Consider the following 14660-nt stretch of genomic DNA (forward strand, 5'->3'; position numbering starts at 1 on the left):
ATAACATGAATAGCATCTCTACTCGCCAGAATGACTATATATCATCTATATTGTAAACATGTATGGTATAATATTCATCGAGAAGGAAGAAACGAATCACAGCAAAAATTTTATGTACCTAATCCAAACTAATAACGAAAAACTGCTCTCTCTTCAAGATAGTATAGTAGTAGAGTGGATGATTTTTTTTTTGTGGTGAAGAGGTGGAATGGTGTGTCCGATTCCCTAACATTAATATGTAGTATACGAACTAAAACACCCCCTCTTCAGCGAGTAGTGTCGATGATAAAGGTAGTCAATTATACAAAGTGCATTACTGAACTCTCTCCAAAGTGGGTGCTATTAACATGCAATTCCCACAGCAATTTTATAAACCTCAAATGAATAATCCGGTGATAAATATTTACTTCGAATAAAGAAATGGTCTACAAAACAAAATTTATTCAATAGGACATATTCTATTCATCATCAGGATAAGAACAAATTAATAAACATTAATTAATATTAATAAAATATATACTTTCGTCATGTTTTTGGTTCCGTTGCACTTTTTAATATATGTGTGTAGAGCGGGGCTGTCGCGGACCCGCAGCTAACTTTTGTACGGCCCGCGACATGTTTTTAATCTACTACAAATACAAAAACTTTTTTTTGGTGTCCTGGTAAAACATTATTTTATTTTTATGATATACCAAATAAATAAATTTAAATTGATAAATGAATACAACTAAATATAACATTATAACCGTGTTTTTAGATGTTACGTTTCTGTACTTAAATGCACACCGTTTATGACAGATAATCGTAAACAATGGAATCATCTAAATCTAATTAAGTCCAAATTTACAACATTTTGAAGAATGGGTTCAGTATAACTACAACTACTTGCACCAACTGCTAAATAAAGTAAATAAGAAGAACAAAGAAAGGCCTAATAGAAGTTAAGATTAGAAGAAAAATATAGATGATAATGTTATGTTATATCAGAACTCATGCAAATTTCCTTGCACAAAAACAAAAAAATAAAAATTTTGCGTTATTATAGAAGCGAAAAAAATCTATAAATTTATATTTTTCTGAAAGCCTACATAAACATCGACGTATTAGAAATAGAAGTTCAATTAAAAAAAAATAATATTTAAATAGATAGACCATATAAGAGCGGGGTGACATCACTTAATATCGGTGTATGTTCGCAAGTCTACTTTGCTCAAGTTGAGGACAGGATAAACTTCAGTCATTCAGTTGACCATTGGCCCAACAATCTCCAACAAAAGTTGAGTATGAATAACAAACATTAAGTTTATTTTTATATTAACTTATTTTTAAATTAAGTAATTAAATTAAATTACTATACGGACGCTCTGTTTTTTACGACATCGTCAGATATTTCAAAACACTGCGTTATGATGATTAGCAAATACTCCTTGTGCTTAACAAATAAACAAAAGACAATGCAAGCTGATAAGCTAGCTGATAAAATTAGCTAACAAGTCAGTATTATACTAAACCTATTTATACGATTACAAGGCAGATATGTGGATCTTGGTAGTATATTCTTTCCAAACTAACGACAGCATCTTCACTCCCAAGTTAAGCACCCTAAGTGACTACATGTTAACTATAAGGTGGAATTAGGTACTAATGATGGACTAAAGATGTTATTTTTCTCTATGCTTTAATATGTAAATCTATTCAAAATTTGCAATAATCGACGCATTTTGTAATCTAATCTCATAGTCAAATATATACAACCTCACTTGAGCTAAAAGAACACATCAAGCGTATCTGAAACTCTGACAATTATTTACAATTTTATGGTGTGTTTAACTGGCACTCCTCGTCAATAATGTAATTTCGCGCTAAATTCATGTTCTAATTGTTATTAACAATTCAAACTTAGTATATATATGTTGCGATAACATAAATTAATGAAACCAACAAAATTAATCAATTAAAGTGAATTTATCAAAGCCCTTAATTAAGACGAGCACAAAAACATTTTTAAGGCTACTACTTTTGCATCCGCAGCTTGGAGTGTGCGCTATTATTTTTTTAAAAATACGAGTATCTAAAAACAAAAAACCCATAAAACCAAACAATTAAGATACAAAAATAGAAGAATCACCACTCAATTTAATATTACATCTATAAATTGCTAAATAAAGATCGAACACACCCGCTTTGGATTTTCGACGAATTTCTTCCAAAATTAAATTTTTCATTAGAAGCGCAGCGGTTGTTGCGCATGATTAGCGCTTCACGAAGACGTGGACAGAGCAAAAAACCTCCACTTAAACGCAGAAGTGCTTATAAGCCATGCACTTAATTTCTTCTCAGCTGGAAAGGATGGCAGCACCCTATATAAATTTCTATTTCAGCTAAAAAAAGAGGATTAAAAGCGACCTCAGTAAATTAATTTTTGCCCCATCTTGTGTAAATCTTTTTATTGCAACTACTCATCAAATTAAATAATTTACTACTCGTATACGAGTACATACATATTTTCGCTCATATGTATGGCAATAGAAGTACATCCATACGTTCTCCATACAGTTTTTAGAAGAAGTAAAATTAGATGAACCTAGTTCACTCGATATTAAGTCTATCTACTTTCTCTCTCACCTGTTTAGTATAACGAAGTTTCCACATTACTCTGAGAATCTTCTCCATTCAGTCCTAAGAGGTGGTTTTAGTGGGTTCAAGTCTCACACTGTAGCTAGAAGAAGTAAAATTCCGTTTTATTGGTGATTTTAATAGATGACACACTTTATTATAAAAAATTAATTTATTCCTATTCTTATTTTAAATATTCTAAATTTTCGCTTAGGATTTAAATTAAAATACTGCACCTCGTTTATGAATTCAAAGTATTAGTCCAATTTTCTCAAACACTTACTGGTATTAAACCTACTTTACTGGATCTTATTTCTGCATATGTAGTTATTTCGTTTATACATAATATATTCCTTATATATTTTGCATTATCTCTATTACCTATAAAATAAATACTTTCTTATAACTAAACATTTCAATATGTAGTAAGGTATAATTGTTTCGAATTGTACAATTTATATGGCAACTAAGGATTCGATACGGAATTCGATTTTGATCATTCCGATGTACAGGTATGTCCAAAGTCCCACACTTTTTGAGTGTTTGTAAAATATTATTCCACCATATTAAAAGTTTTAAGGTTTTAAGTCTAGTCTGCTTGTAGTCTGCATATTATTTATTAGCAACATAAATTTCATCTGGTTCACTGATAATCGATACTCCCTAGGAATGAAAAACAATTTTTGTACAAGTAATACAAAAATCAATTAAGACTCTTACAAACTCTCTCCTTGAGCATGTACGTCATGATGAGTTCATCATGTTCGGATTGAACGCGTTCTGCACGGCGAAAAAGGGGTACGGGTTCGTTATAATAAGATTTAATGGCCTATTCGTCAACTTCCTCATGTGTACTTATTCCACCAGCTTCAGCACACACACCACTACTTACAGTACCACGTAGGTCAGCTGAATCATATCGAATTTTTCCACCATGAAGATTACCGTCATTGTCTACCTCGCGTCCTTCTCCCGTTGTTAGTAGAAATGTTATTAGTTATACTAAATAAACGAAAGAATCGTATCCTACATTATACTGTCAATAAATTATATTTGTTTATAATACTGAAAATAAATGGAAATAACACAGAAATCGCTTTGGAGCATATAGAATATATGTATGACTTATATGTAAGGATATATATGTGTGTACTCATAAGATGAACACTAATTTAGCAACATCGTTTTAACTGATTTTTTGTCTGTTTGAAAGTCGGTATTAGATTAGATTTCATTAGATAAAAAAATATAAGATTCAACTGAGAATATCTATTATCTTTCAACTCTTCAAATAATGAAAAACGTATCTTCTGACACATTTGCACACATATACACTATATATAGTTAAAGAATTTCTAACTAATACTGTCTGCGTCGACATTACATATACATATTTAGTTTATTAATAATTTACCTAAATGTAGATAAATATGTACCCATTAAGAAATAACTTCCCTTATTCAAAATATGTTTCTACTATTAGATCCCACGGTTGACAAGATATAATCATGATATGAAATTAATTGGGCATTTAATTTCTCATACAATCACATTTCACTCCGCAAACTCTCTAAATTTCACCCTCATTTCTCCGATTTTCCAACGCAGCGACAGTCGCTCTTCACATGGCGTACCAGCGGTACTAGAAGTTTGGTTTTGAGAACCCAAGAACAGTAACAACAACCCTAGCGGTTGTTGTGCGGGCACGGAACGGCATGTGCAACAGGAGAAGTTTTGAGCGCCGGCTGAGCTGTCAATGTGTCAATTTAAATTTATTAATTTTTACTGCTTAAAAAGAAATAAAATTAAAAAAAAACAATTCGAACAAAATGTTATCTTATTTCAAATAAAACACACACGAGTTCAAAAGAACTTCAAAATATTAACTTCGTTTCTTTCACTTTTTGTAATTTCAGTTATTGGAACAATAACAGAAAAAAGTTCACGGCGTGCAGTGAACCGCGCTTCTAAACTAATTATTTTCAATTTAATTTCATTTTAAAATCAGAAAATTAAAAAACAAATTTATATTTAATTTATTTACGTAATAAATTTTGTATTTTTTTTTTTTGGTTGGTATAATAAAAGTCATTTAGGGTCTCCAAATCGGTATAGTAGTGGAAGATTTATCTATAAACCAAAAAAATATATTATAAATTATTCTTTGCTTTAATTATACATTATATATATTATAAAAATTTATAAAATTATAATTATATTTTTATATTATAAAAATTGCTATAATTATCTTTATAGATCCTGATCCTGATAATAATAAAAAAATAGGTCACCAAAAATAGGCCGGATATGAAATATAAAAAAATCATTATTATAAACGAATTTTTTTACATGAAAAATTTGGCACAGAGTTAGAGAAGGATTAACAATAGGCTATGAAAACTGTACTTCAAGATTATGGCAACTTTATTAAAACATATAGCTTTAGTGAAAAAATATAGTATGTTTTTCTATTGCTGTTAAAAACAGCTATAAGAAACCCAGCCATATACACATTAAATATTCTACGTGAAGTCAGTTTTCCTTTCTAAATCTTTAAGATAGAAATTTCGCATAGAAAAAAATGCAAGAATAATTTTTTTCAGCACCCATTTTCAGCACCATCATACATTTGATTCACTGATAGACAAATACTCAAAAATCTGTAGAGCAGCAGCCCCGGTGTACATGGAGTGCAATGTAATTTAGCCATTACCTGTTCCAAATTTTCCTATTAATTTCAAATAGAAATGTACTTGTGTTATTAATGGATTAAACCTATCGAACGCGTATGGATACTAGTATGTAGTGTTTAAAAACGATAAAGTTATACTTGCACCCACGGACACTTCACCCAGTACTTTCATCTAACCGATTGATCTGAATGGCTTTACATACAGTTAGTTACACATTTTCCATGCCATTTCCAGTTTTTAAAGTTGAAACTAAGTGATTCTGTCACATAAAGCATTCACTTATCCATTTTACTTATTTGCAGGGAATGTCAAAAAACGAGACTAGTACTTTCAAAAAATAGACTTAAAAACTTAAACTAAAAGATTTTCTTATGAACACTTATAGTCTCACTATTTGCTGATTGGGGGTCAGGTTGGTAACACTACTCAGACAAATCATAATATCTCTTATAGATCATGAAGTACTACTCATGATCATGAAGTAAAACAAGTATTTTGCTCTAAATCCTAAATTCTATACTCAAAAGATATATACCTTCGCTGTATATTCTGTTTTCCTTCCTCTCAATGCAATTTTGTTTCCATAATATATTCGTGATATATGAAACCTTATCCGCTCAGTATTTTCCGTATGCAAAGAGATGGTCAGTGATGCATTTGAATAGTTGAAATAATAAATGTGCGGACAACATTTTGTCAACGACCAATTCGATTTCCCAAGAGCAATAAGTGCAACACATTTAGGCCTAACCCAGTTCCTAAAAGTGAATGCATTCATAGACACGCAGCTGCAACAGCCACCAAACGGTTGGTATTTTTCTTTAAATGTTTCAAGTGCAACTACTCGGCACTCCCTTGCGTTGCGGTTCACCATATACGATGGCCGCGTGGTAACAATAAACTGTTTTTAAAAGGTGCCACGTTCCATATTTACACAAGTCTTCAAATCTATTTCATTATTTGCAGGATTTAAGCGTGCACTGAAGTCGTTTGAAATCGAAAAGGAGTTGGACGGACTACCAATTATGATTTCAACAAGGGTTGCGGTTTAATCTATAAACATATTTACGATGGAAAAAAGAGCACTTTTTTATTTATTTTCAATTTTGGGTTTTATTTCATTTCACACCGCGTTTTCAAAAGCGAAACTAACAAGTTCAGGTTATGGAAATGTGGGAGCTCATTTGATTTATGATTCCATATACCACAAAAGAGTATAAGGTAATGAAGATGTTTACTGGGTTTGCACTACTCTCTTAATAATGAAATTATGCATAATAAACGAGGAAACCTTAAAAGTAATTTAATGCCAAAAAAAGGTGTGTTCATGTTCCATTTAACAAAAACCACCACTCCACGAGTTTCTATCTCTCGGAAATGCTCTAACAAGGTTGATTGAAGGGCTACTTCAAATTATTTGATATGTTGTATTTATAGAAGAATGTTTGTGTCATTTAGAAGATTTTAATGCAAATAAAAAGGGTTTAATAAGTTCAAATATCTGAAAGATTATGAGATTAAAAGAGTTTCTTATTGCTGAAGAAAGTTTAACATCTTCAAGAATAAAGAGGCTCTAGAAAGTAATTTGAAAGCAAACTAAGACCGTAGGGGGGTTATAATCTCCTTATTTGCGAAATATCTTTTCACTTGTAATTACAAGGGAAAACTAATTCCTTTATATATTGGGTAAGTATATATATTGAATACTTAAATTTAAATATATTCATATCAGTTATAAGATGACTTATTTAAAGTTTTAAGAAAAATTTTTCTTGGTTAACCTGCTAAAAGTACATTTTAACAAAATAAGGTTTGACAATATACTATTGTGTGGACAATATAAGCCATAGAATCGTTTAAACCAAGCTCTTTAAACCAAGCTCTTTAAACCAAGCTCTTTAAACCAATTAAAAATATTATATAAAGAATACCGAGATCAATCTAAATATCCTAGAATATCTGGTTAATAGCTTATTTTATATTAGGAACAAAAAAGCTCCAAATTTTCATTAAATCAAAAACTAAATTTCTATAAATAGGTGTCGACCTTTGAAAGAGTTTTGAACCTGCGCCATCATATGTTACATTTATCGACGCAAACCTGTGAGAATGTAACTCCTTCACCAATTTCATTAGTGTTAGTAATTTTGCACTACTAGTCCTATCGGTGTACTTCGTATTCTTTAATACTGTTAATACTGATGTTCGACATTTTCGTATAAGCGATAACTCTGTAGTTAGATTTTATTTATTTATTGTATTGGAACATTAAAGCAAGAGAATAATAAACAAATAATTGTTTACGAACAATATATTATAAAAGTTTTAATGTTTTTATCGTATCAAAGTTATGATATAAAGTTGGTCATCGCATCATTCTGAAAAAATTATTGGCAGTCATCAGGAATATGGACAACAATCTAATGTAAGTGTCGACAAGGGCACATTTGATTGCTTTTTAAACCTCTTTTCTCACTCATCTGTGAATTGATGTTAACCAATAGGTTATGGCGTTAACCATATTTATCGACACAATCCTGTAAGAAGGTGACCCTTTCACCTATTTTCTTAGTCTCAATAGTTTTGCTCTACGCGTTCTGTCGGTAGACAGACTTATTGCCACCCCATTCGAATAAAAGATCCATCATAATTTCTTTATATTCTTTTTATTTGTACGAGGGGAAATACTGCATCAACAAGCAATTTAATAAAAATAATAAAGAAGAAGAATGAAAACAGAATTCAGAGTTTAAATCAACAAAAGAACAACAACCACAACAAGAACAAGCAGAACAACAGGATAAAGACGACAACGACAACGACAAAGATACTGCGATGCATCCGCGACTCTCGCGTAAAAATAAAATAATTATCATCTTCAATGCGGGCGACGACGACGAAAGAGTAAAACAAAACAAAAACATGAACGATCCGAAAACATGTGCTCAGAATATCTGTAGCACGGATAGTGGATGGTAGCGGATGGCATCGGATGGGAGCGCGTAATGAATTCATTTGTGGACACAACAAATGTTTGCATGCAGTCCAACAATCGGCAGCTATACTCCGCCGCCGTCCTCAACAAAAACAAACCGAAACATTGATCTCACCGCAGAGCCAGAGCCCGCGATCTACAAATGCGGAGCCTCGTTCGCTCTTCAAGCGAGCAAGTTTTCCTCTTGCGCGCATATGGGAATTTCAACTTCTTCAATATTTTTCCACACACAAATAACGAAATAATATTTCGCAGATAATTTAGACTATCAAATGTACATAAAAAATACTGAGAATAAAAAAAAAACAAATAATAAAAAATTTTACATACGAAATGTAAATGAAAATGAAATGCAAAGAAAAGCAAGGAAAGGAGCAACACGCCAGCCAGCGAAGAAAATTCAATTCCACGTTGCCGAAGTGGAAGCACAGCACACCAACCACAAAAAGTATCTAGATACAATGGAAGCACTGAGCAACTTTGACTGCTCAGCCAAAATAGCATATTTGTCGATTCCCCTGTCTGTCTGTCTGTCTGTCTGTCCGTCCATCTGTCTATCTGTCCGTCTGTCTATCTTGATATACAAATGCTGCTATAAGTATTTTTTTTTTTTTTTTTTTTTTTTTTTTTTGTTGCACGAAAAGTGACTCGCGGGTGCGCCGCTCGCCTTTGGAATTAATTTTCAGTCTATGAGAAAACGTTGCGCTGTTTGGTTTGAAATCGTTGAGTGTCGGCACGAAATATCGCTCGTTCTGCAGTCTTGAGTTTCAGAATTGGAATCGATGGAAGGCGCGCTACATACGCGCTTCATAACTGTGAATTGTGAGGGCGGTCGGAAAATTGTGCGTGTAAATAAAATTATAAGCAACCTAAGCGGTTTCTGACATATCGCAGAAAAAACGCTATAAACGCTACAAACGCTAGAAACGCTAGTAACGCTAGAAATGCTGAAAAGTGGAAATTATCTCACAGTAGCATTGCCCTGCGTGTGTATATGTTTCAGTTTCAAAAATTAATTTTCAGTTTGTATTTTTTTTTTTGCCGCCAACTTAATTAAAAAATTCCCAGAAAAATAAGAGCATAAGGTTCTAAGAAATTCAGCATTGTCAATAGTGAAGCTTCATGTACTTTTATGGAAGTCGCGAAAAACTGAAATATATTTCCGAAAATTAAAAGAAAATTAAAATTTGAAAAAATCAACTAAAATTGTGAATAAAACTAAAAAAAATTCGCCTATGCAGAATCTTAAATTCATATCAAGTAAAGGGTCTTAAGAAAACCATTTCGGAAAAGCATATTTGTAAGACCAAAAATAAGTGGGGCGAATATTTAATAAAAAAAAACGCAAAATTTTGTAAATAAATAAACAATGTTTAATTGAAAGCTATAAAAATACTTAATATAATTATAAAAAATAAAAATAACAAATTGAGTTCACAGAAATTTTTAATGCAATGACTAAGTACTTGAATCATGAACACAAAGATACTTCGTTCTCACTCACAGTTATAAATCAAAATTTATTATTTATTATTTATTATACAATATAATATTTATTATATATATACAAAGAATAATTGGTCTAGGTATATATAAAAAACTATTCTTATATATTGCACACGATTTACGCGCGATCTATTCCTTATGCCACAGTATCATTGCCGAATTTTTCCAACAAATACCCATATACTTTCATATATTCCTAGTCTCTATACAAACTTTTTCAACAGCATATCAAACAGAAATTACTTTACATTCTCTAATACAAATTCGAAGTTATTGGTATATAGCTCTTGTTTTGAGAATCGAAAACATTAAACATTGAGCAGGAGTTTTCTATGGATTTTTCTAAACCCCACACACGGTGAATTTATTCGTCAATCTCTATATGCACTTATATTAACTTGCTATAGTTGTCAGATTTTTGTTGTTATTCTTTTCTTCTCAATAAAAAATGATGAGATGAGAAGCGAAAAATAGGAAAGAATAACATGGAAGTGAAAAAAATTCAAATTAGCAACAACAACGATGATGTCTTGTGCATTGTCTATAACAGATTTTCGAACTCATATTCATCTTGAAGTAAACGTTAAACGATTATAATAATAATCGTTGAAAAAAACTTTTAACTAGTCGACATGATTTCGCATAACACGTTATCTCGTCGATACGGTGATTGTATCGGACGATGAAAACTGAGTTCTTTATTGATTGTGGATGGATATTGCAATCTCATGGTGTAGTTTGACATGTGTATTTTTCGTATAAAACTAAAAGGACATGCATATTTGTTTGTTAGCAATGAACAATTCACTAAAAACGAAAGTCAATAACATAGAATAAAGTAATCTATATAAACTATAAAACAGAGTAAATTGTTAGAACAAAGTAATCAATAGAACCTCTGAAGAAGAAAGAAAATATTTTCATTCAACAAGATTTTAAAAATGACAGAAGAAAGCAACCAGTTTTCCCATTGTATTTATATTAGATCATAGTTATCTGTTATGAGGATTAAGTATTTCTTTAATACCCGATATTGACTGCGGTGCTACTGCTACTGCTACTTTTAAATTTAATATTATTAACACAATCTATAGTGTAGTTCCCAAATTAGTTATATTACTTGTATTACTGAAGTTGTTAGTTGTAAGTATTTCTGTGTTGTGACATATAAAATAAGGACGAAAAGATATAGGAAATAAGGGTTTAGTATATATTGTCTAACAGAAAAATAAGAGTCTTTAAAACAAAATATTTAGAAAATAAAATTTATTGTAAAAAAACAAGACAATGGAGCATACTAATCTCAAATGTATGTAATTTAAATTTTTGGAGATAAAATGAGTAAGATAATAATAATAAAAAAAAAAGAAGAGAGATCTAGCCTCTTTTTTGTGAAGAGATCAAAAATAAGTATTATGAAGAAGTTATCTTATATGAAAATAAAAATACTCAAGACTAAATTACTATAATATTACTTAAATCTACTTATAAAATTAAAACCGATATTTAAATATTGGTAAGTGAAAAGGCTATTCGCAATATAAGATCATAACAGGACTCAGATTTATGTAAGACCCATTTAGTTTAGAACTGACATTATATTTCATACGAAAAAAAGGAGAATGTGAGCATTTGCTTTCAAACATAGAAACCTTGCTAAGGTCTATCCAGTCTACTCTTGTTGCTCAGCCATCAACAGTAAGTGGCTGCAGTATCTGACATCTCTCTGCAGTACTGTGTTCCAATAATACTGACTAGTGTAGCCAGTGATCGTTGCTTAATCCTTCGTTGGGTACTCAGTAGAACTTATAGTTTATATGGTTTGTTGGTGTGATTTTGTCAGTCCTAATGATTTTGGATTTCCTAATCATGGAATAATACTGCAACGGAAACAAAGGTGTGGGAGAAAAAGACAGAGAGAACTAAATAAATGAAACAGATAACTTAAAAGGATTTCACTCTGTTTTCCAAACCTGAGTACAATAAAACCAAGTCAGATTCTAATTACAATCTAAAGTGTTATTACCAGCGTTCAGAAAAAGATTTTTCCTGTCTGTTTTAGTTTTTGTACATTTCATCATATAAAAAATTTCTTTTTTTTAAATTTGCAAGGAAAAATATTCTCATGAATTTTATTTAAAATAACTTCGGACAAAAGTTTTATTGTCTTGCCTCAAGTCAATGCGCTACTTTGAAAATGAGTTGAATCCGATTATCTCAGTTTCTGTCCTTTTATAACAATCGTTTAGATACGATTGTTATAAAAGGATTTCATGAAAACTTAAACGAGCATGAAAAAGTGAATTTAGCTTTTATGCAAATCATAAAATACGCAAGAAATTAAATTGCAATGAAATGTTTATGCGCGCCGTCTACTGCGTGTTTATGTTGCGTTATAAAATACAAGATTTAATACACGAGATACAAGATACAAAACATGTCATTTATAGCTAAATTAGAAGGAAAAACGAAGACGAAAACAAAAACGAAAACGAAAACGAAAACAAAGCCAGAGCAACTTAATTCAGCACACATCCAAAGTTGTAGAAACAAACGCTTTCGGGTCTCGATTGCCCATAAAAGATATTTTGTGCACGGTTTTATTAGTTGCGAGTCATATGAAAAAATCAAAGATATAAAACTCTTAATTAACGAAACATAATATCGAAAGCTGCACTGCCATAGTACGTAGTACGTACCATATAAAAAGCACGACTCAAGCGCTATTAATTATTGAAATCCTCAACATATAACGAAATAAAATATCTCGCGCAAAGATCTGTGAACATATGGCGCAGCATGGACTGGCATGCCAAAGTGTGAGAGTATCTCAAAAATATAACTTTTAAATATAATTCAAAACAGAAAAAAATATTTTTTTAATAAAACATAATCTTTAATTTTATGTGTGCTCAAGATATTTGCATAAAACGAAAGCGGCATGAGATATATGCCGATCCGTGTCTAATGGTGAAGCAAGAAATAAAACTCAATAGATAAGAAAAATATTAATTTCAAATTAAATAAATTACACTTGGAATAGATCTTAGGTTACCAAAGTAACCAACAAAGTGAGGGACTAGTTTCCTACTTGAAAACAGATAAACGCAATAAATGCCAATAGACGAATGTCCAATAGACGAATGTGCAATAGACGAACAGATAGATAGATGTGGTTAAATCGATTCGTATTGTCGTGCTGATCCAAAAGGTCTGCAACGGGTCCTGTGCTCTGTAATGAATATAGTGTACACTTTCATCATAATAGTATCTATAAGGTGAAAAAATAAATAAAAAGTGCTTTCTAATACATACAGAGTATATAGGAATTGATTTTTGTTTCACGGGTTTTTGATTATTTTTAATATTTAACGCTGTAACCTTTTTTGAACTCTCTTACGTGAAATTATAAAACGTGTGAGCTTCGGAGTAGAAAAGTCCTCAAGTCACAGTGTTGCTGGTTTATTAAAGAAAACAATTTTCGTTTCTTCCGAAACATGGCGGAGCTGCAATGGATTTGGCATGCTCCAATGAAGCACAAAAATGAAAAGCGTAGGCAGCATTTTGAGCTCTTCCGCGATCGAATTGTATGCAAACACGAACAACCGCGGTGCGTCTTTTGAAGCTGAGCACTTCATTCATAAATTTCTGAAAAAGCGTTGAATTAAATTAAATTGAATTGCATGCCTCGAAAGCAATCGGCATAGTTAAGCAAAAATGGTGCATGCCCCTTGCATGAGAGTAGCTAAGAGGCATGCCTCTTAACTCACTATTATCTTGTCAATATTGCAGGCAAGAACTATAAGAAGTGGCACTAATATGAATAATAAGAGCTTCGAATATAATGAAAGAAACTTAACAAATTTCAATTATGTTGGGTCAGAGGAAAATATATTTATTTGTAAGCAATTTCCATCTACTCAAAAAAGATACTACGATTTTGAAGTGTTTGAGTTTTCTTAGCATTTCCCCTCTGGGTGGTTTAAAGCTTTCTCCAAAATTTTCTCTCAAACATCTATCGTTATGAGATTACTTACTACGGCATGATTCCATCTATTCTGAGGTTTTTTCTCACTTTTGTGCCAAATACTCGTAACTAAAATATATTCCTAATAGTGGAATTAGATTGGGTCACAAGGACTCTTCCAGAAAAACTACGCATTCGCTTCAACCAAAAATGCAGTAGTTACATGAAAATAACGGAATAAAACCACTGAGTACTTCCTTTACAAATATTAAGTTCTGCAAGATTGAGATATTCCTCTAGAGAAGTCTATAAACTAAGTAGACTGACGGGTGTCTTAATAGTAGATCATACAAGAAAAATCTCTTTTACCAATCGTTCAGATTGATTTTAACACATAGAATTTGCACTACTTGGAAAGAAAGAAAGTTCTGTCACCATTAAAACGAAACAACTTACGAGCATTCAATGTACATATTCCACACCCAAAGATCAAAATTTGACTAACAGGACAGTAATTAAGAACAGTAATGAAGTTTACTGACTGATGAATAATATTTTATAAAGATTTGAAGTATACGCCACTAATGTTTCCCAAAGATCATAGTGAACAAGTTTATCTCAACCCAAAAGACACTTCGAATTGGAGATTCATTACTGAATCTCAAGAGTTTCATGTGAGCACGCATACATTTATTTTCCTAGCATTGATTACCACTTCTAGAGATAAGTAATTCCCAGGTACTTTAAGTACTATACTGCTTCAAAATAATTAATCTAACATGAAATTAACTTTGATTCTAATTTAAGGTACAACAATTTTTCCCTTTATAAATTATAGAAAGTTTTTATAATGTTTAATGATATCTTATTTTTTCAAGCAGCT

The 14660-nt window shown here is 31.4% G+C and overlaps 1 long non-coding RNA gene across 1 annotated transcript; it reads right to left on the bottom strand.

Annotated features, from left to right (window-relative positions):
* Window positions 1-3060: 3060 nt before the first annotated feature.
* On the bottom strand, window positions 3061-6757 carry LOC119662439. Its single transcript, XR_005250777.1, has 3 exons — window positions 5845-6757; window positions 3337-3618; window positions 3061-3279 (listed from the first exon to the last, which is right to left on the bottom strand). It is a non-coding gene; the product is annotated as an uncharacterized LOC119662439 (long non-coding RNA).
* Window positions 6758-14660: the final 7903 nt, after the last annotated feature.

This window comes from Teleopsis dalmanni, chromosome X (assembly GCF_002237135.1).
Source record: "Teleopsis dalmanni isolate 2A chromosome X, ASM223713v2, whole genome shotgun sequence".
Taxonomy (NCBI): Eukaryota; Metazoa; Arthropoda; class Insecta; order Diptera; family Diopsidae; genus Teleopsis; species Teleopsis dalmanni.